Here is a 21,275-nt window from a genome sequence, read left to right as displayed (position 1 = left end):
TTATATATGTTGAGTAACAGCCCAATTGAAATACATATTTTGGGTCCATATGTAACTGACTGGTTAAATATACAACTCAACCGATAAAGCAGACTTGGGAGGGTGTGCTAACGAGTTTCTACAAGCTCAGTACTCTGTACGCTGCATGCATCAGTACGGACGTTATACTACAGAGGGACTGGGGAGCTTTGAAGAGAACTTCTATGCTACTAAATGTGCAACCAAATCTAATCCTTGTTGAGCACTCATATATTAAAGATTATCATTCTTTCCCTGTTGTTTTCATTATCGTTATTATCATCCTCATCACCTTTAATAATTAAGGTCCTAATATAGAGGACACAGTTCCAGAAATTGTGGAATCTCAGAATTTTAAGACACAGTCCTGAACCTCAATGAACTTAAAATATAGCTGGGAGTAATGAGTATCAAAAGTAGAGTTCTGAAAACCTGGGGTAAAATCAAGGAGAATTTGAGGTGTAAACAAAGATTTTCTGTTCTTTTCTGTATACTTCCAGGTCTTCTAAGAAAAAAAACCAATATGCTAATTTTATTAAAAGTACATAATACTGTTGGTTTCCTTCATCAACAAAGTGACCTAATCTATAAAGGTACTAAACAACTATTGAAATTATCGAAAATGCAGACAAATTTTTTATTTATAAAGATGATCTTTACAGTATTAAAAGCAAATTAACTATTCAACCATATGTCATTAAGACCTTGAGATTCTCCCCGGTAAGTCTCCTGCATAGAAGCAAGTAGACTTAATCAGAAAATATAGTGAAGCAGAACTTGTGGACTCTAAAGATGGAAACATATTTCTTAATAACCTGAGAACCACTTATGAATAAGTTATTATGTTAATAATTAAAATAAATGAATACACATATAGCATAGACTGTTAGGAAACCATTAAAATAATTTTATGAAGGATTTAAAAAATAATACTGAAAGCTCCTCGGTGTACCTTTTGGTGTAAAACCATGAAGTACACTGATAATGTAGTTTAATCACAGCTATGTAAAAATAGTCATGTAAAATCATGAAAGGACACATATTGTAGAGTTTATTGATGATTTCAATTTTTCTTTGTACTTGTTTGTCACCAGTTAAAATAAATACCAGATGCATTTCAGTTTTCTCTGATGTACCGTTTAACAGATGTGTTTTTTAGTTCTTCCCAACAATTTCCAAGTTCACAGCATTTTTAATTATTCTCTGATCTTGTTGAGGATGAATTTCAGGTGCAAGTAGCTATAGAATGTGTGTGGTTCGCCCATAGCAAAGGACAAAGCATTGATGCTGTCAATTCCCCATGTCCCATTAAATGGCTTGTGCTAAATTTATATATCTTAAAAACTAATATAGCTGATAATTTTTTTCCTGAAAAGGAATAACATTAGTAGATTAAAATTAAATGAAAGATATATTTCCCAACAGATAATATAACTCAAAGTTTTGTTTATAGGATATATTTTTTAAATATATAGTAATGAAGATTTGATTACATGACAGCTGTCAAGTAAATTCATTTCAGATAATCAAAAGTCCATTTAAGCTGCTTTCTCTGTAAAGGTTAAATGACATTTTTATATTCTAGTTTCTTAGGTAATTCTGTAGTAAAGGTAATGGATTTCATAAAAATAGATAAGAGAAAATGTAACAAGTAATGCGTTATTCAAGTGTTGAGTAGGTAAAAAGGAAAAAAATTACTATCATCAATTTGTTTATTGCATGCAGTGTAGTTCCTGTGCCTCACCTCCATTCTTCTTGCCTGACTTTTGTTAGAAAAGGTCAGATTTTGAGTAATTGGCTGAAAGTATAATTAAAGCTAATTAACAAGACATGCAAGCAAGACTGCACAATTATAGAAATGATTTTTACACTGATAAACTATAACACAAAGTTAGAATGTTGTAGCTCCTAAAATACTTTTTTCCCCTAACCCCTGCATCCATGAGTAGAGTCCAGAACAGGTGTGACATTATGAGATATAGTTGATGACATGGTTTTTTGAAAATTGTTATTCGACCTTCCAATTAACCTAAACCCTCTATACCCAACCAATTGAAATGGACCATGAAGTGCCATTTACAAGTGACACCACAGAAAAGATTGCTTTTTATAGGTAAATGAAATGCCTAGAATAATAAAGTCATATTTGGTTTGTTTAAATCTTATATCTAAATCTTCATGGTTTCAGATTTTCTAAACTTTTAATGGAACATCAAGCAAATTATATTATAAAATACTTTAAAAATTATGACTATATTGATGAAATTGGTTATAAAAGATTAACTTACAAAATATTCCTTTTATTTTGATTCTTCACAATCTTATATGCATTTAAATATCTACAATAATACTGTCCCCAATGAAATGCTTTCCTTTTTAGAAATTCATTTATATATTCATTTTGTTGGGTTCTAATGAACCCTAAGCAGGACTTTTTCCACTGCAAATTTTTACCAACCACATCTCCTCCAAATCGGTAAGTGGAAAGAATAGACTAAATCCTCATGCTGCGTACTTCAGTTTCATTTGTTACAGTGCACTTAACAATAACAAGTGACAAGTATATAGACTTTGAGATGATTTCATCACTTCTGCATACCTAGGTGTGAGTAGTTAATTTTTAGGGAGAGTTTGGAGAAATATTAACTATGTTGCCTTTCCTATTAACATTTCATGCAATGGCTTTTCAATACTTAACGCTGATTTCTCTTTTTTTTCTGGTCATCAAATAGATATTCACTAGAATGTTGAAGTAACTGTCAGCATCTTCTCTTTCCAGCATCATGTCCAAATATGCAGAAGCGCTCTGGACATTGGTGGGCAGTGGAGGTTGGAGAGCTGAAAGCTATGCCCTGCCTCACTTCTCAGGTTGTGCTCCTACTGTGTGAATGTGTGCATACCAAGGGGCAGTGTCTTTTTTTCCTGATTTGTCAAGTGGTGCTGATTGAGTTCATGTGGCTTTCTTTCTCCCTCTCTCCATGTTTTTCCTTTTGTATTTGTGCTCTCAGTTTATGCGGTCCAAGATTCCATATCTCATATCTAACCAATCTCCACAATGGATTGATGTTCATTCTTCACAGTAATTCAAATCCATTCCTTCATTCTACTCCTACTGATCCTTCTTTTGTTCAGGCCAATGTAAATTCTCATTCTACTATTGCGAAAGTTTTATATTCTTGCACTTGACAATTTCTATTTCCCTACAGTTCACTCCTTCTCTATGAAAAAAATCTTCCTCAATTATAGAGATCTTCTTATAGATTTCTATGACTTCTCTGTACGATTTTGAGTAGAACACCCTGATAATTAGTCTTATTCACATTGCACTTATAGGACACAGAGATTCTGAACATGAGTTAGATATAGTGTGTGATATCAAATGATTCTTCATTTTTGCCACATTGTAGTGCTTATATCTTTGCATAAATGGATTTCCCCTTTCTGATTACTGTGTGCTCCCTGGGATCCCCCATTTCCATTATTCACCCGGACTAAAACCATTGAGCCTTCGTAACTTATCTAATGAGCCTTAGCTGGGAAGTGGTAAAGCCTTGACTCACACGCAGACTTTTTGAATTTAAAATACATGAACTTTATAAAGTGTTTCTCAAAATGTAAGGTACATATAAATTACCTGGGATCTTTTTAAAATGCAGAATCTGATTCAGTGGATCCTGAGAGTCTACATGTCTAATAAGTTTCCAGGTTGTGTTTATGCTTCTTTACACTACACCATAGTATCGGTTGCTTGAGTAGGTAAAAACCATCAATAATTACCATCAATTATTATCTATATGTATAGAAACCAGAGAACTACTACTTTGGCAAATAAACTTTCAGATCAACAAATATTTATGAAATAGTGGCTACAAGTGGCACGGAATGGAATAGTATCTGTTCTTTGTCCTCAAAGAGATTACAATTTAATAAAGAGAAAAAGCCAGGGGAAAAAATATAATATAGGGTAAGTAGTGTTATATATCAACAGAAGGGCACAAAGGAGGATGTGATATGATGTGCCAGTTATGTCTATTTGATAAGAAAGCAAGAAAAGTTCCAGGACGGATGTAGCATTTGAGAGTTCTATGGAAAATAAGTGCAATTTCAAAAAGAACAATATGAATAATATGATAGGAACAATAGATGTAATGAAAAGAACATTCTGGATTAAAGAAATTGTTAGAACATAGGCACAAAGGCAAGACATGAAAAGCATTTGTAGGAAACATCGAGTTCTGCTTGGCTTTGCGGTTAGGTGAGTAACATGTTAGAAGAGTATAGGAAGGAAATTTGGAAGAGGTCCAATAAACAGCAAAGAACATTTAAAGGGTCACCAGATGTGAACTTGGCCTATATTCCACATGGGAAAGATCAGTGTGATACTCTGTTCAAGGCATAGCTTGAATATTTTCAGAATGTCTTTTGGGGTAGCCTAGACTAGTCATCTCCCTTGAAGCAATAGAGCCTTTTTTAGCTTCCCTGTTCAACTCAGCAAACATATAATGTGTGAGATAAAGGATGAAGTAGGCAGATAGCAGATCCTAAATAATTATTAATCAGATGAGTAAGTTCTTGACCACAAGGATATATTAATGCTCCAGGACTGGCATAATGAATACATTTAAGGACATAATTGATTTTATAACTGACTTCTACGAGTCCCTTTACGTCTGGCAGATAGATGACACTTTAAGCATGGTTATGTATGGCAGAAGCTAAACTTCTTTTTCTTCTTTTGTTTTTAATCACTTTTTAAAATTGAAGTTTATTGGGGTGACAACGGTTAGTAAAGTTATATAGGTTTCAAGTGTACAAATCTGTAATACATCATCTGTATATCACATTGTGTGTTCACCACCCAGAGTCTCCTTCCATCACCATATATTTGATCCTGTTTACCCTCATCGGCCATTCCCCTGCCCCCTTACCCTCTGGTAACCACTAAAGTATTGTCTATGTCTATCAGTTTGTGTTTCTTTGTTTGTCTTGTTCCTTTGTTGCCTTCAGTTTTATATCACACCTATCAGTGAAATCATATAGTTCTTGACTTTTTCTGTCTGACTGATTTTGCTTAACATTTATCCGTAAAGATAGATGTGCTCCAATGTTCATTGCAGCTTTATTTACGGTGGCCAAGATATAGAAACAATAAAAATGTCCTTTGATAGATGACTGGGTAAAGAAGATGTGGTATATATACACAATGGAATACTATTCCGCTATAAGAAAAGATGAAATAGTGCCGTTTGCAACAACATAGATAGATCTTGAGATTATCATGCTAAAGGAGATAAACTTCTTATGGATCTCTTTAAGATTCTAATTCTCAATCACTTACAAGTTCTTATAAAACCATTTCTGTACAGATATTTAGTCTGATTTAACAAGTGGAGGAACATACTTTTTAGGCTTGCCTTAATCTCACAGGGAGTGCTCTGGTCTTCTTGATTCTCTGTACACAATGAAAACATCAAAGTCCTTCACTGTGTCTCTTGTCTTCACTAAGTCACCAAGTAAAGATACAATCCAAGTTATAACATGGTGCTTGCTAATCAAATTATTCAAGCCATCCCAAAGAAATACACAATCCAATTAAATATAGTCCTTTTTTTGGTCACTTCCAGACAATCCCTCTAGCCTCCTATTTAAATTAGACTATCGCCCTTTATATTTCTCTGTATAAAATTCTGGAGTGGACACTGTCAAAAAGAATCTGGCATTTTAGAGAATTTCCTTGCCACCTGCTCTCAAACTCTGATAGGTTAATTGCCAAATCCTTGTATTAGGTTGACTCAATATTATGTATATGTGCCAAATGTATATGTACTCTGTTTTGTTTTGCTTTTTTTATTGAGAAAAAGAAGGTTCCAAAGAGCAAAAACAGTGCTTTAAACTATTTATACTAATGATGTAAAACCACGAGTTCTACAAGCATTTGGTGAGGTAGTGGCCCAGAATCCGTCCTCATGGAAGCTCAGAGCAACACAAAGTAACGAAGTAACAGTAACTCCAAGATTTTCATTAGTAAGGAAGATGCACTTGAAATTTATGAGTCAGGAATAACAGAGAAGAGGAATAGAATCATTAAAAGGTAGCTTTCTGATTATTCAGCCTCTAGTCACCTACTCATTTTAATAAAGTGTTTTCACCAAAATGCCTTGTTAAAGCATGAGACATGTGTATATATGTATGCATAGAAAATCATTTTCTGTCCAAGGCAGACAGAGATACTGATTGTGTTATGGTGGCAAATTGTATGATAACCAAATTCTCATACAATATAAATGGTGTATAGTTTTAAAAGTTAAAAAGGAATGCCCTATTTATACACTGACAGTGAAAATTAATCAGAACCTACCCCTCCCAAAAGAGTTTAGTTGCAAATAATTAATTTCTCATAAACAACTTCTGGGCACAGTGTCAGGTGTTTATATCAGTCAGAAACATTTATTACACTGATGGCACCAAATGTTGAAGGAGTGTGAACAAATGTAACGTACTTTGTGCTAACTAAACTTTCTCAATTTTATCAATCACTTTTAGTGGAAAAGGATTTTCCAGGCAAGTCACTATAATCTCCAAACAGCAAGAATTGAAGAGACTGTTAAAATTGTATTAAACTAAAATATGTGATAAAGTCTCTTTCTGAAAGCTAAAAACAATGTTCTTAATGTTACCAACATTTTAAACAAAGGAAATGTATTCTCAGAAAAAGTTAACCAAATTTATACTTATGCATTTTAATTCTAAGGAGCTGTCTCTCAACCCATATTCCTTAACAGGTCTCATAGTTTGTCTGAAATAACCATAAAGCATGACACCACTGACCATTATTAATAATGAAGACCATAGGAGAGTATGTGTTTAAAGCCTGATGAAAGCATATTTGAATGACCTTAATAAAATTCTAGAATACCAGATTATGCATGTTGACAGTGAGTGAGATGGAATAATCAGAGATAAAAAGGATTTTTGATCTTAGGGAAAAAGACATCCAGGCAGAATTTAGCCATAAAACATATTTTTGCAGCTACTTAAACATGAAGAGATTTATAAATCTTTCCCTTTTCCCCACAGTCCACCTCAAAAGAGAAATTATTCACAGAATATAAGTATAGTCTGTAAAAGTCACAGGGAACATTTCACATTTTGTAATTATTTTTGAATATCAAATTAAAATTTGCTGTATACATATATCTGTCCTTAAGTTAAATTGTTAAAAAATAGATAAAAAGTGATAAAGGTTGGGTTCAGTTTTTAAAAAAATCTTTTAATAATACCACTAACAAATATGTAATAAGAAATAGTAATAAGTCCTATGAAGGAAAATATATAGTATCCAATGAAAGAGAGTGGTGAGGAGATGTGGTTTGGATTGAAGAATCAAGGAAGTCCTTTCTGGGGAAGGACATATTTAAGTGGAAGGAATAGCAGGCTGAGACCTGGAGAATTTGAGTGGAATTCAAATTTAAAGCAGAATTTAAAGCAATGCTGAAAAAGAGCTTGCTGAGTCTGATAAGCAGAGAGAGGCCATGTGTGAAGAGAATGGAGATTCATTAATGCAAAATTAGTTTAGAGAACCAAGCAGGCCCAGATTGTACAGAGCTTTTGTAGGCCATAGACAAGAATTTTTGAGCCTGAAAAATTCACTTCAGTAATTACTGTAGGGCAAAATAGTTAGTGGCAGATTCTGGTTTTGTTTTTGTTTTTTGTTTTCTGACAATGTCTTAATTTCTTCTTCACTTTCTGAAGGATAGTTTTGATGGATATAGAATTGTTCTTGGTTTACTTCTTATCCCAACACTTTGAATATGTTTTTCCACTGTTTTCTGGACTCCAGGTTTCTGATAAGAAGTCAGCTTTAATTGTAGTGAGAGGTCCTGGTATGTGATAATTTATTTTTCTTTTGTTGCTTTCAAGATTTTCTCTTCATCTTTGTTCTCAGTTGGACCATGCTATGTCTAGATGTGATTATTTTTTTAGTTTATTTTACCTGGAGCTCATTGAACTTCTTGTATGAGTATATTAAGGTTTTTCATTGTATTTGGGGGAGGTTTTGACCAGTATTTCTTCAAATATTGTTTCTCTTTCTCTTCATGAAATTCCCATTATGTGTATGTCAGAATGCTCGTTGGTGTCCCTCAGGTCTCTGAGACTCTGTTCATTTTCTTAATTCTTTTTCCTTTGCTCTTCAGACTGAATAATGTCTCTGAAATATATCAAGTTTGATGAGTCTTTCTTATTTTAGACAGAATCTGTTTTCAAGTCCCTCTAATGAAATTTTCTTTTTAGTTATTGTACCTTTCAACTGCAGAATTATTTGTTTGCTTCTTTTTAAAATTTCTTTTTGATATTCTTGATAAGACATTGTTGCCATGTTTCTCTTTATTCCTTTAAATATGATTTTGTTTAGTTCTTTGAAGATATTTATAATAGGTGATTTAAAAATCTTTGTCCAAAATTTATGTCCACTCAAAGACTTTATCTTTTGGCTCCTTTTTGCCTTTCCATGTAGTCCATCTCATTTTTTTTTTTCAATTGTTTGTTTGGCTTTATTTCACATCTCCTAATTTTTTAAAACAGGACATTTTAGATAATATAATTTAGCACTTTCTTATCAAGTGTCCCCATCCCACTGCCTAAATTTTGCTGTTGTTGCTGGGATTTTGTTGTTTCTTATTTTTAGTTTTTATTGCTGTGTATTTGTTCTGAGACTTACCTGGATCAATTCTGTAGATTCTATATTTCCTGCAGTGTGCAATCACTGAGCTCTCAGTTGGATTTTAGTTTAACCAATGTTTTTAAAGTTTGATTTAATATAAAATAATTCTTATTTAAAATGTTAAACCTGGCTTCCTATGTGTCACTGCTAAGTCAGTATCCTTTAATGATCAGTGAATGCTATGCTCAGGGAGAAGGTGTCTTTAAATATCTTGCCTGTATGTCTTCTACCCTTTGCCCAGGGCATCTGAGTGAGAAGGCATCCTTTCAAATTTCAGGCTATTATAAGGTACCCTTAGTTTCCACCTCCTGCTTGCTCAGGGTCTCACATTTTTTGACTAATATTTCTTCAAATATCTTTCAGCCAGAAATGAATGGGGCTTTCTTCTTAACTAGGTCTTTCCAGGGGTGTGTGCATGCGCGTACAGTCTTTTAGATGTCCAGAAATGTCGGAACTTTTCAAATTTCCCTATAGTCCTATTGTTCTCCAAGATTCCCTTTTAAATTCCTGGTCAGGCTCCTTTTTGCTGCAACTGAAATAATAGTTTTAGGCTGCTGCAAGTTTACTAGCAGATTGGTATTGTTCTAGTAATGACTTGGGTGTAGTACTTCTTTCCTCCCTCCTTGGCTAACCTGAATCTGAGTTAAATAAAAAAACCTGTAATACCCTGATAATAGAGATTTTTCATCTAGCTGGATGCTTAGACATTAAATTGACTGTGTTCTCGGGATTGTGTTTTTCTTATAGAGATCTATCCAAATGAGTTCAGTTTTGTCAATTGACTGCAAGACTTTTGACTTTTCATGGCTAACGTTCCACTGAGGTCTGGAGACCAGAGGGATGGGAATAGCCATAACTTAAAATGTCCCAGACCCCTACTCTCTAAATAGGTTCAGCCCTTTCTCTTGCATGGGTGACTTTTAGTTTGTTCTTGTTCTGATCTTTCCTACTCACTCCATTGGTGAAGGAGAGCTCCATTAGCCTAAAGAGTACAAGCTGTCTAAATACAATTCTGGATAATTTGGCAGCAGATTATCAGTCATATGTTGGAAGTGGAGTGAACCAAAGAGAGCTGTGGGAGATTGGCTTTGGAATAACAGGAGGGTGGGGTACCCATGTTTCTCTAAAGAGGATATGACTGGTTCATTTGAATAATTTCTCTGGATGACAGGGAGGTGAAACCAGATAGGCTAAGGGCTGGGTGGAGTGCTGGTGGTGCAGCTGATAGGAGCTACCTGCCTTCCTCATTGAGCTGAGTGTGAGGCACATCTGGCAAGAGCAGGAGAACTGAGGATAAGCTTTCGGGGCCTCTGAGGCTCAAAGATGTCAGGGTAGCATCTGAAATTTCAGACCTTACCATACAGTTCTGTGGCTTTGGTTAATTTCTAGTCCTAAAAGTTGTTATTTTTAATTGTTGTGTCAGGATTTTTGTAGTTTCTGTGAAAGAGTAAGTGGTTCACTGAGACTGTCACTCTGGTTTTCTGGAAGTCGAACGCCAGACTGCCTTGATTTCAGCATTGGAATTGGGCCATTTACTTATGGAAGGCTCCCCATTAAACGGAACTGGACATCGGGACTGTAGAAAAGAAATTGATCAAAGTGATCATTCTCAAAGGGCTATCATTCTGCCTGGAATTTGTCAAATGGATTAGTTCTTTGTGTAGACAGGAGAGTGAGTAAGGACACACAAAACACACGAGGTACAGAAAAAAAGCTAAAAGGCATTCTAAAGCATTAACAATGGTTCTATTCTCTGGGTAATTTGGTTTAAATGACAATTATTGTTTGTCTTCATATTTTTCTACATTTTAGAAATTCCTATGATAAACATGTATCATTTAAATAGTAAGAAGAATGAAGTAAATTTCTCTCTTTAAAATTATTGACAATTGCCAACGATAATTTCAAGTCATGGCAATATGCCATTATCAGATATTAATAATCTAGCCAGGAATAATTTATTAAAGAGGATATATAGTTTATGAGCAATACAATGATTTGGGGCATAATATCTGTGTCTTAATTCTTAATGCAGCATTTCATATTGCTTCTATATTTGCGTTTTAGTTTCCATGTCTTTATAAATGGGAATAATAAAACTGTACAGCGTTGGTGCACAGGGTTGGTGTAAGAATTAAATAATATATTAAAATGTAGGCATTTAGTAAACTCTCAATAAATGTTGTCATTTTTCCTTCCATAGCAGAAATCAAGAAATGCTGAAGTAGTACATAGTAGTAATGTTATGGTGGGTGAATGAAGAGAAGAAAAAGTTATGTGAACTACATGTAGAACAGACTCATGGGGGAGTGGGTGGTGGGTATGTAGTTAGAGAGAGGGGCACACAGAATTCCAAGATATTGCAAAAGCCAAACATCACTGGTTTAACTTTTGTGATTTTTAGCTGGATGTGGCTCATTATCTCTTTACAATAGACTAAAATATTTTTTTTCCAGCTTCATTTTTTCAACCATAGTCTATACTTATCCCATATTTCTTCTAAAGTTACTCTACACTTTCTATGTTTACCCTTACTCTTTTCTGTCTGACTGCTGTAAATGCTTACGTCTTAGACATTCTTATGCTATTAAGATACTACAAAATATGTTTTTTAATTTTAATAGTTTTCTTTCCTTACACACTTGTGTTTTCAACATATTTTACGTATTTTTTCCTAAACACTTTCAGGAACCCCGTTGTGGTTATCGGATGCCTCATGCTTTAAGCTTTATTTTTTTACTTGTCTCTTACTTTTGTCATCATTGTTCATCTGTGAACACTACCTTTTAGAAATAAGTTGGTACTTATAATGAAAGGTTGTATCTGTATATAAACTTATGCCATGTTTATATCTATGTGAAGATGAACGTAGCCATATGTTTTATATAAGCATACATATAAATAGGTATCTATAAGTTATAATAGATTATAACATGATAAAATTCTAGTTAATGCTCTATATAGTCTAATTGCCAGTTGTCACTTGACTTGATTTCTAATTTATAGTTTTTCATTTTGCTAGTAAAATAGTATAAAGAGGATAGCAAAGACTTTCAAATGTATTTCTATACACTAACAAATTGTTAAATATTATAACCAGTTTTAGGAATTAACTACAGTTTTAAAAATTTAATATATATCCTTAAGATGAATATTTCAGACTTCACAATTCTTAATATTTAAAGGGGAATGATTATTTGTTTAATGTTTTACAAAATTCCTACAATCATTGACTAATGTAACATAATGCTTTCTAAACCTTTCATGTACTGAAAATCTACAGGATGAGAAATCCAGCTGCTTCTCTTGAAGCAGATTTGGAATAAAAATTCTACAATATGTTTATAAAAAAAGTAAATAAATTGTAGTCTAAAGGTTTGTGGGGTTTTTTTCTTTCCAGCAAGGAAAAAAAAAAAGTAGCCGTGGAAAAACTTGTGAATGCTTTGTCATTTCTGCAAAACTGCAAAAACACCAAAGCCGCTAGCTTACTCATCCTTGATTTCTGCAGATGGCTGGGTTCCCATTAACTCACCAGAGAATGAGATGCAGACCCAGTGACTTTACATGTCATTTTGACAAGACATAATGTCCGATCTTGTTTGTGTATGCCTTTGCCTTCTACCTCAAGCCTGCTTCACTACTGGTGGTCTGCCCGTGTGCAACACAGATGTTTCTCTCTCTCCTCTGCATGCTTTATTTTTCAAGTAGTGTCGGAGAGCATATGTTTCTATGTGAGCCTGTTCCTTCCTTCTCCCAACACCTTCTTGTGCTACATAAACAATCTTCATCTGCCCCCTCAGATCTGGAGCGCACGAGACTTTCACAGATGTCGATTTCTTTTTCAGTCTGTTTGCCTCTGGTGAACACAATCTTCAGATAATGTCTCCCTTCCTTCTCTGTTCCAAATGACTCGGAATGCATATTTCCCCCCTCCTTTCAACTCAGTTTCCTTCTGTGACCCCAGCATGTTTTTGTCTCCTTTTTTCTAAGTCTCTCTTTGTACTGGCTCTCCAGATGGGATCATGGATGAGCTCTTCCTGCTCCTCATTTTATTCTCCTTAACAACTGTTCGGTTTGCAGGAATAGGAAGAGGCAAACTTCACACATTAAATATTTTACATGTATACCCACCTACATTTTTCTGATTTGTTTCTTTGACTTTCGATTTTTGTTTTCACATTTTAATCATTTATTTATATTTGGTCGCTGCCATGTTTAATTATTTTTTTCATTTTTGCTACTTCATTACAAAGAAGGACATCATAATTATATGCACATAAGTATACATCATATATAATTCCCTATAAAAACATCAGGGTAGTGGCTACTTTAATACCAGGTTTTTTGTGTGTGAAAGGAATCTCTGGTTCTCTTTCACATTTATTCATACACACATTTGTTGAGCATGTACTATGTGCCTGAGTTTCCTCTGGGTGCCAGCATTAGGGTAGTAAACAAATTAGAAAATGTTTTTCTACTCAAGGAATTTATATTCTAGTGTGAGAGAGAAGTAATAAACAAGCATATAAAGAATTAAGGTAATTATGAGCGGATGCCATCCAGCTGAAATCTAAATGATAAACAAGAGCCTGGATGATGAAAATCAGGGATGCAAATTCCGGGGGAAAGGACAGTGCCAAGTCCCGACTGAAGGATTGCTGTTGGCAGGGCTGAGAAACAGAAGAGACGTCACTGTGACTGACATGTCATCGTAAATAAGTATGTGAGAGAATGGAAATCTCAGTGTTGGAGTGGAGGTCGAGCCAGATCACTTAGGGCTTTTGAAGGTAGGGTAAGAATTTTAACTTTTATTCTAAATGTCCAGAGAAGCCATGGAAGCTTTAAAGCAGGGAAGTAACATGATCTGACTATGTTTTTGAAATATCACGTTGGCCACCGTGATATTTTCTTATACTGGAGTGAGAGATAAGAGAGAAACCAGATATATAACGAGGGGTCAAAAAATTTTTTTTTTACATTCTTGTTTTTGATTTTTAAAGACTTAATTTTTTAAAAGCAGTTTTAGGTTCATAATAAAATTGAAAGGAAAGTACAGCGATTTCCCATACACCCACTCCCCTCACGCCTGCATAACTCCCCCATTATCCACGTCCCCCCCAGAGGGATATATTTGTTATAATTGATGAAACTACATTGACACATCATCATCACTCAAAACTTGTACTTTATTTTAGGGCTCACTCTTGGTGTTGTGCATCCTATGGATTTGGACAAATGTATAATGACATGTAGCCATCATTACAATATCATAGAGACTATTTCCACTGGCCTAAAAATCGTGTGTTCTGCCTATTCATCACTCCCCCTCCCCCAACAACCACTGATCTTTCTACTGTCTCCATAGTTTTGCCTTTTCAAGAATGTCATGCAGTTGGTATCATACTGTATGTATCCTTTCAGATTGGCTTCTTTCACTTAGTAATATGCATTTAAGGTTCCTCCATGTCTCTTCATGGCTTGATAGCTCATTTCTTTTTAGCGCTGAATGATATGCCTTTGTCTGAATGTCATATGACATCTTGTAATTAACAACTTCATATATTTGTGGCCAACCGTAAAATGGTCTACAGAGAACTTTTGCTAATTCCTCTGTTTGTTCCATCTCTCTTAACCAGCCTATAGTATTTTTAGTAGAATGATAATGATCTCTCCATATTTCAAATTCAAATTCCTTATACTAGCATACAAAGATTTGGGGGCTTTTACCCTTGAGCCTCTTTCCTTACTCATGGTTTTCCCCTCCCATGACCAGCACACTGTATTGTAAGCCTCAGATCTCCTGAACCACGTCCTGGTTTCTCGCCAGGCCTTGCAGCTTGTGCGTGTCCCTACTCATCCTGCTCCCTTCCCTAGGAATGCTCTTCTCCCCATTGCTTGTTTGGGGACCATCCCTCCTTCCTCCCTACACACACGCACATACACGGGAAGCGTCCTCTATGAAGCCTTCCTCACCACCTGTGTGTGCTCTCCCCATACTCAGTGCAATGCCTATGAAAGCTTCCTAAACATAAACATTTATGAACAAGTAGAGAGGACTGGGAAACACTGGAGAGCTAGCAAGGACAAACATCACAAAGGCCTGGAGGGGAGGTTAAGGACTTGTTGACTTTACCTCCAGGCTGTAGAGGGACTCCTGAAGAACTTCAGTGTGACAGTATCGTTTTGCCCTTTAGAAAGTCCACTCTGACAATATCTGGCAAGAAGAGTGGGTAAGGTGACACAGAGACTGGAAGCATGCTACTGCATTAGGCTAGATAAGATGTGATCAGGGCTTGCGACATTCACTTACACATGTGCATGCACAGAAATAACAGTGGAAGTGGAGGAGAAAGCATGGCTTCTGAAGGACTTCCGGGTGCCTCACTGATGGATGGTGTACAGGGGAAGCAATTCAGTGAGAGAATGTGAGTGAGGAATAGAATCTAGGATCCCTGTCATTTCTGCCTGGAGCATCAGGGAGGACGTGGTGCAATTCACTTATGCAGGCTGATCCAATAAGTGATTGGGAGGCATCTTTTCACATCACTATTATACAAAATAATTACTGTGTGTTTTTTTTATGTACCAACACTGTGCTTCCCATTTTACAAATTAACGTCTGTTCTTTGTTGTTGCTTTCATTTACCTTTTCTGTATAAATTTATTTTGAATCTCTAACTACCTGTAGTAATGATGAGGAAGAAGAATTAGGCATTCCCATACCCTGTTCCTATAGATGGAAAAACAGTGGTCCCTTGTGGGCAGATGATATGGTGGGAGCAAGCTGGATGAGTTGGGAATATACTGCCTGGGGACTCAGAAGAAATAAACGCAGGGCCAGATACAGATCTGGGTTTTTTTCCTCCTTCCTGCACCATCTCATCATAATGGCTCTGTCCTCCTACGTGATTCTTTGATTTCCATTTAATAGATACCCAATAACTATTTCCTTCATACTTCATAGTTTCCTCACAAATGAGTAAGCTTTCTTCAATTGAAAAGAAACTTTAGGTTATTCTAAACATGTTTTAGTACCAGTTTTTTGTTTGTTTGTTTGTTTGCTTTTTAGTGAACTTCCTTTTTTTGCCATGAATTATTTTAAACTGAAAAGAAACCTGCTCTGTGATTTGTTTACAGAGTACATGCTATTTTTCTCTAATTGCTATGTATCCTATTAACTTACTTTTGAGTTTGACACTGTAAATGGATTTGCCCATTTAAGACTTTTTGCAAATAGACATTTTCAGTGTATAAATGTCATTTACACTAATGGGAGAAGCAGGGAATTTGATAAAACAAACCAGAAGATCATTGCCAAATCATTTACATTGATTTAGAAATGCATTCATTTAACAAATATTTATTGAGCATCTATTATGTGCCAAAGCACTAAATCACTACCCTAAAGGAGTATGCATTCTAGAGGGGGAAAAGCAGACAATTACCCACACAATTAAATAAAATAGTTGTTAGATGGTGATAAAGGCTAAAGAGAAAAATAAAGCAGGAAGAGAAATAGTCCTGGTTTATGACACTTGTGCAACATAAATATTAATTATGTCCTCATTCACAAATTGTGCCAATTTGGAAAATAAATTATATGGTCCATTTAAGCACTGGGAATGTTAGGTGGCAATAAGCTGTAATTTTAGCAAGAGTGGCCAGGGAAAATAACATTTAAGTAAGACCTGAAAGAGAAGAAGAAGGTAGTAATGTGGACATCTTGGGGAAGTTTGGGGCAGGGGAACAGAGGGAAAAAAGGCTCTGAGTGCATTCAAACCTGGTGTTCAAGGAATGTGAAGAAGGAAAGCACAGAAAAGAGGATTGAGGATGACGGCAGAAGTAGATGAGAACTAAGAGGTAAGTGGAGGCTGGATTAGGCAGATCTTCTAAGGACTTTCACGTCTTTGGACCCTGAATGAGGTGGAAGCCATTAAAGGATTTTCAGTGGATTCATAACTTGATCTAATTTATATTTTAATAGAATCATTTTGCCTGCTGTGTGGAGCATAGACTGGAGAGGAGAAAGGGTAAAAGCAAGGAGAATAGTTAAGAATTTATCACAGACCAGAAGTGTTGGCGGCTCAAAACAGAGTGGTAGTAGTTGAGGGAATAAGAAATGGTTGGATTCCTGAATATGTGGATATAAGAGAAAGGGAGAAGCAAAGCATGCCTTTGAGGCAAAGGCCACTGGAGGAATGGGTTTCTTTATTCACTGAGACAGGAAAACCTGTGAGGTGAGAGTAGATTTGGTGGCAAATTCAGGATCTCAGTATTAGACATAATAAATTTGAAATGTCTATTAGACATCTATATGGATGTCAAGTAGGCAGAAAAGAACTAGAGAATCATTACTATACAGATATTAAGAGTCACAAGACTAGATGAAATCACAAAGAGAGGGAGTACAAATAGAAAAGGGAAGATGTTCAGGGAGGGATCCCTCCTATGTTTAGAGGAGGTATGGAAAAATAATCAAGATTATTTCAAATAGGGTGAAAACAATCTTCAAATGGGAAAATGATAAGTATTTTTTCTTTTCTCTATTTTTCTTATTTTCTAAAGTAATAGATAATGTATCTTTGTATTTTTTATAATTTATGATTTATACTCAACAGTTTTTAGCTTCATTCGTGTTTTGACAATATATAAACTTTTATCATCCGAAACAAGTTACTGAATAATTCCATTACCCCAGAAAATTCTCTTAGGTCCCTTTCTAATCTATCTACTCCCCACCCATCCACATGCAATAATTTTCTTACTTCTATCACCACAGATTAGTTTTGCCTGACTAGAGCTTCATGTAAATCACTGTGTTTTGGTTTTTATCTCAGCATAATGTCTGCAATATACATGATTATATTATGTTGCATTTATCAACACTTTGATACTTTTTATAGCTTGGTGGTGTTCCCTTGTATGTAGTTTATCATTCTTCTGATGATGAACATTTTGGTTGTTTCCAGTTTTAGGCTATAATGAATAAAGCTGCGATAGATATTATTGTACGAGTCTTTTTTTGGACATATGTTTTCATTTTGCTTGGCTAGATACCTAGGAATTCAATTACTGGACACAGTAAATATAATCTAAATTAATAAAAAGTATCCAAATACTGTTGAAACTCAATTATACCATTTTATAATTCACATGCAAAATATTTTACACAGAAAACAGTTTAGTTCTTTTCTAAAAAATTTGCCCTGAGAATTATATTCTTTTAAATATTCATTATATGATTTAATGTCAATGCATGATCTAAAATCTTGTCAAAATATTCTAAGTGACAGGTTTTGAAGATCTTACTAGGGCAGTTAGTGGAAGTTGCAGGTTGATAAGCATTGCTGGGATAGTTTATGAAAAGATTGTTCATTAATTAATTAAGCAAATTAATAAACTACTGGTTCAAGCAGAGATGGGAAGGAGCTTTCTCTACTCCTTGGCGTAGGTGGGAAGTTATACCCTTAATGAAGTGATCCAAAGCCATGCTCTGTAGCCATCTTTTAATTTCTTCCCTTTTTCCCCCTTTTCTTCCAGTTACATCCATTTGGAATCAAAAGAGTTGAAGGCCTGGAGACTAAGTAAAACAGAATGATCTTCCTCGTGGATGAGGGGTGAGGAGCACAGATAGAATGTTCTCTTGTTGAAAGGCAGAGGTGGAATACTACTCTGCCTAAGAAAAGATGAAATAGTACCATTTGCGACAACATGGATGACTCTTGAGATTATTATGCTGAGCAAAATAAGTGAGACAGAAAAAGTCGAGAACGATATGATTTCACTGATGTGTGGTATATAAAACTGAAAACAACAAAAGAACAAGATAAACAAATGAAGAAACAAAAACTCATAGACACAGACAATAGTTTAGTGGTTACCAGAGAGTAAGCAGGGAGGAGGGTGGTAGATGAGGGTAAGGGGGATCAAACATATGATAGAAAGAGAATTGACTCTGGGTGGTGAACACACAATGTGATATATACAGATGATATATTACAGAATTGGACACCTGAAATCTATGTGACTTTACTAACAATTGTCACGCCAATAAACTTTAATTAAAAGAAAGAAAGAAAGAAAGAAAGAGAGAAAGAAAGAGAGAAAGAAAGAGAGAAAGAAAGAAAGAGAGAGAGAGAGAGAGAGAGAGAGAGAGAGAGAGAGAGAGAGAGAAAGAAAGAAAGAAAAGAAAGAAAGAAGAAAGAAAGAAAGAAAGAAAGAAAGAAAGAAAGAAAGAAAGAAAGAAAGAAAGAAAGAAAGAAGAAAGAAAGAAAGAAAGAAAGAAAGAAAGAAAGAAAAAGAAAGAAAGAAAAGACAGAGGTTGAAGCAGCTGAGGGAAATTAAGCAGAGTGGCCATGATGCCAGCCTGCTTGGTGACAGGATAAGAATGTGCCTTCAAACGGCTTGCTTAAATAATTGTCCCTAAGCTCCAATGCATTTTAAGTTTGCAATGTTTTCATGTTGTTATTTTAATGAGATTATAGTTTTGATAAGTAACAAAAACTGTTGGATATTAGCAACCATGTGGCCTCAAACTCTGTACTCTATATAAAACTCAAGAAATGCCTGTCCTGCATATTTTAAATATCTAATTAAAGTGTAAGGCTTGCTTCGAGATAATGAGGCTAGTCAGGCAGGTTGAGGAAAGTGAGTGCTTTATTCCGCGCTCCTGGGCGAGGTTCACGGGTCCGCAGACGGGGCCGGAGGAGTCGCGCCCAGGGTAGAGGGAGGGAGGCATATATGCGGTTTTTGGGGTGGGGGTTGGCTGAGTGAGGTGGCAGATGAGCAGGCCTCCCCAGCGCAGCTCGGGCGTGAGCGGCTGTGTCCGGAGTTGCTTATCGCACCAGCGGTCTGCTGCCTTTTCTGGGAAACGCCAGGGGCCTCAGTCTCTGTCATGCGAGGAGGGGTCTGACTTGGCAGAGGGGTATGACGTGGCTCCCGGCCGCTTTGACCATGCCAGTAGCTGACCTAACATAAAGTTGCATTTCTACCTAGCAAAAGAATAGCAAAAGTGATAAATCTGTGGTTCTCAACCTGGGTGGAGGTGTTTCTGCCCCACACCCCAGGGTACTTTGACATGTCTGGAGAGAATTTTGCTTGTCACAACTCAGGGTTGGGTCCTACTAGCATCTAGTGAGTGGATGCCGGAGATGCTGTTAAGAATCCTACAATGTCCAGGACAGCCCCTCACAACAAAGAATTATCTGGCTCGAACTGCCCACTCTTCAGAAACGCTCTGTCAGTTTACATCGGTCTGAGGAGAATACACTTAAAAGCTAAAAATACAGACCTGAGGTTATTTGCATATTAGGAGATTGGTATTTATCATCTATTAACTAAAAAGGACCTGGAATAGGACCTATCCTTCAAGGTGGAGCCAGACACAAGAACGAAAATAAATAGAAAAAAATAGGCTCTAAAGCGTATGATGAACTTTGATTTGGTTTTAGGGAGTTACAAATGAAGTTTCTCAGAGGAGATATTGGGGTCTCAGCCAAGTTATGAGAGAGGGACAATTTGCTGTGTTAATTTAGTCTTAGTAGGTGTGGCACAGTGTCTTAACTAAAATGGGAGAGGATGTCACTCTTGAAGTAGCTCGTGCACCATTACTTTATCATAGCATGTTCTTTTATCGCTTCTAACACTGTGATAACTTTAAAATGAATTGTTATTATTGTTGTTCACCATCTTTCATCGCATGGGACTGTAAGCTCTATGAAAGGTGGAACTATATTGCGTCATTCAAAACTGTATGCCCCCAAAAAAAAACTGTATGCCCAGTATCTAGCCCAGTGCCTGCCATTATAACAAACATCAATAATTATTAATATATATATATTTTAAATTATGTGAACAAATTAAAAGTTTCCATAGTTTGCATTGTCATCAAATCTACTTTTATTTAATATCAGAGCATCTTCATTTCTTCTACCACCTAAAGAGAACTTTTCCTGATAAAGTTCATACATTATTTCTTCTTTACTCCATTCATCCAAATAAGAAAAGTTCAGATCTAATACACTGCTCTTGCCTTCTTTCTTATAAATAAACTCAGATGTTCCTGGCTTTGTGCAGGAAAGAGAGAATGAGCTCTTGTGAATAGACAATGTGTTGTCATTGGAGAGGAGCATGGGCAGTTGACTAACAGTGACAAGGAGGACGACAGAGTGTATGGAAAGGTTCAGTAGGTGAAGAAAAGAGGAATACAACGTATTGCACCTCTCAAGCCACAATGAGAGAAGATTCCTGCCCTCAAGAAGCTTAGAGCTGGTGTTCCAGTTCGACATAGTGACATAGGATGCTCCTGAACTAACCGCCTCGCATGGACACACCGAATCTAAAGAAACATATGGGATAATTCCCTCTGAAAGAAATCCAGAAACTAGCAAAGTGATTCCTACACATCAAACAAACATGAACCAAACCCCCTCCCATCAAAGTGGATTGCCATTGTCTTCATGAAGGAAGCTTGGGCATATTTCTCGTGTCCCTATTTTTAATGGCTGCAACCCAGAAGACACATCCTTGGATAGCC

The sequence above is a fragment of the Rhinolophus ferrumequinum genome, chromosome 2 (assembly GCF_004115265.2).
Source record: "Rhinolophus ferrumequinum isolate MPI-CBG mRhiFer1 chromosome 2, mRhiFer1_v1.p, whole genome shotgun sequence".
NCBI lineage: Eukaryota > Metazoa > Chordata > Mammalia > Chiroptera > Rhinolophidae > Rhinolophus > Rhinolophus ferrumequinum.
The sequence above is the reverse complement of the archived record's forward strand: the minus strand, read 5'-3'. Positions refer to the sequence as shown.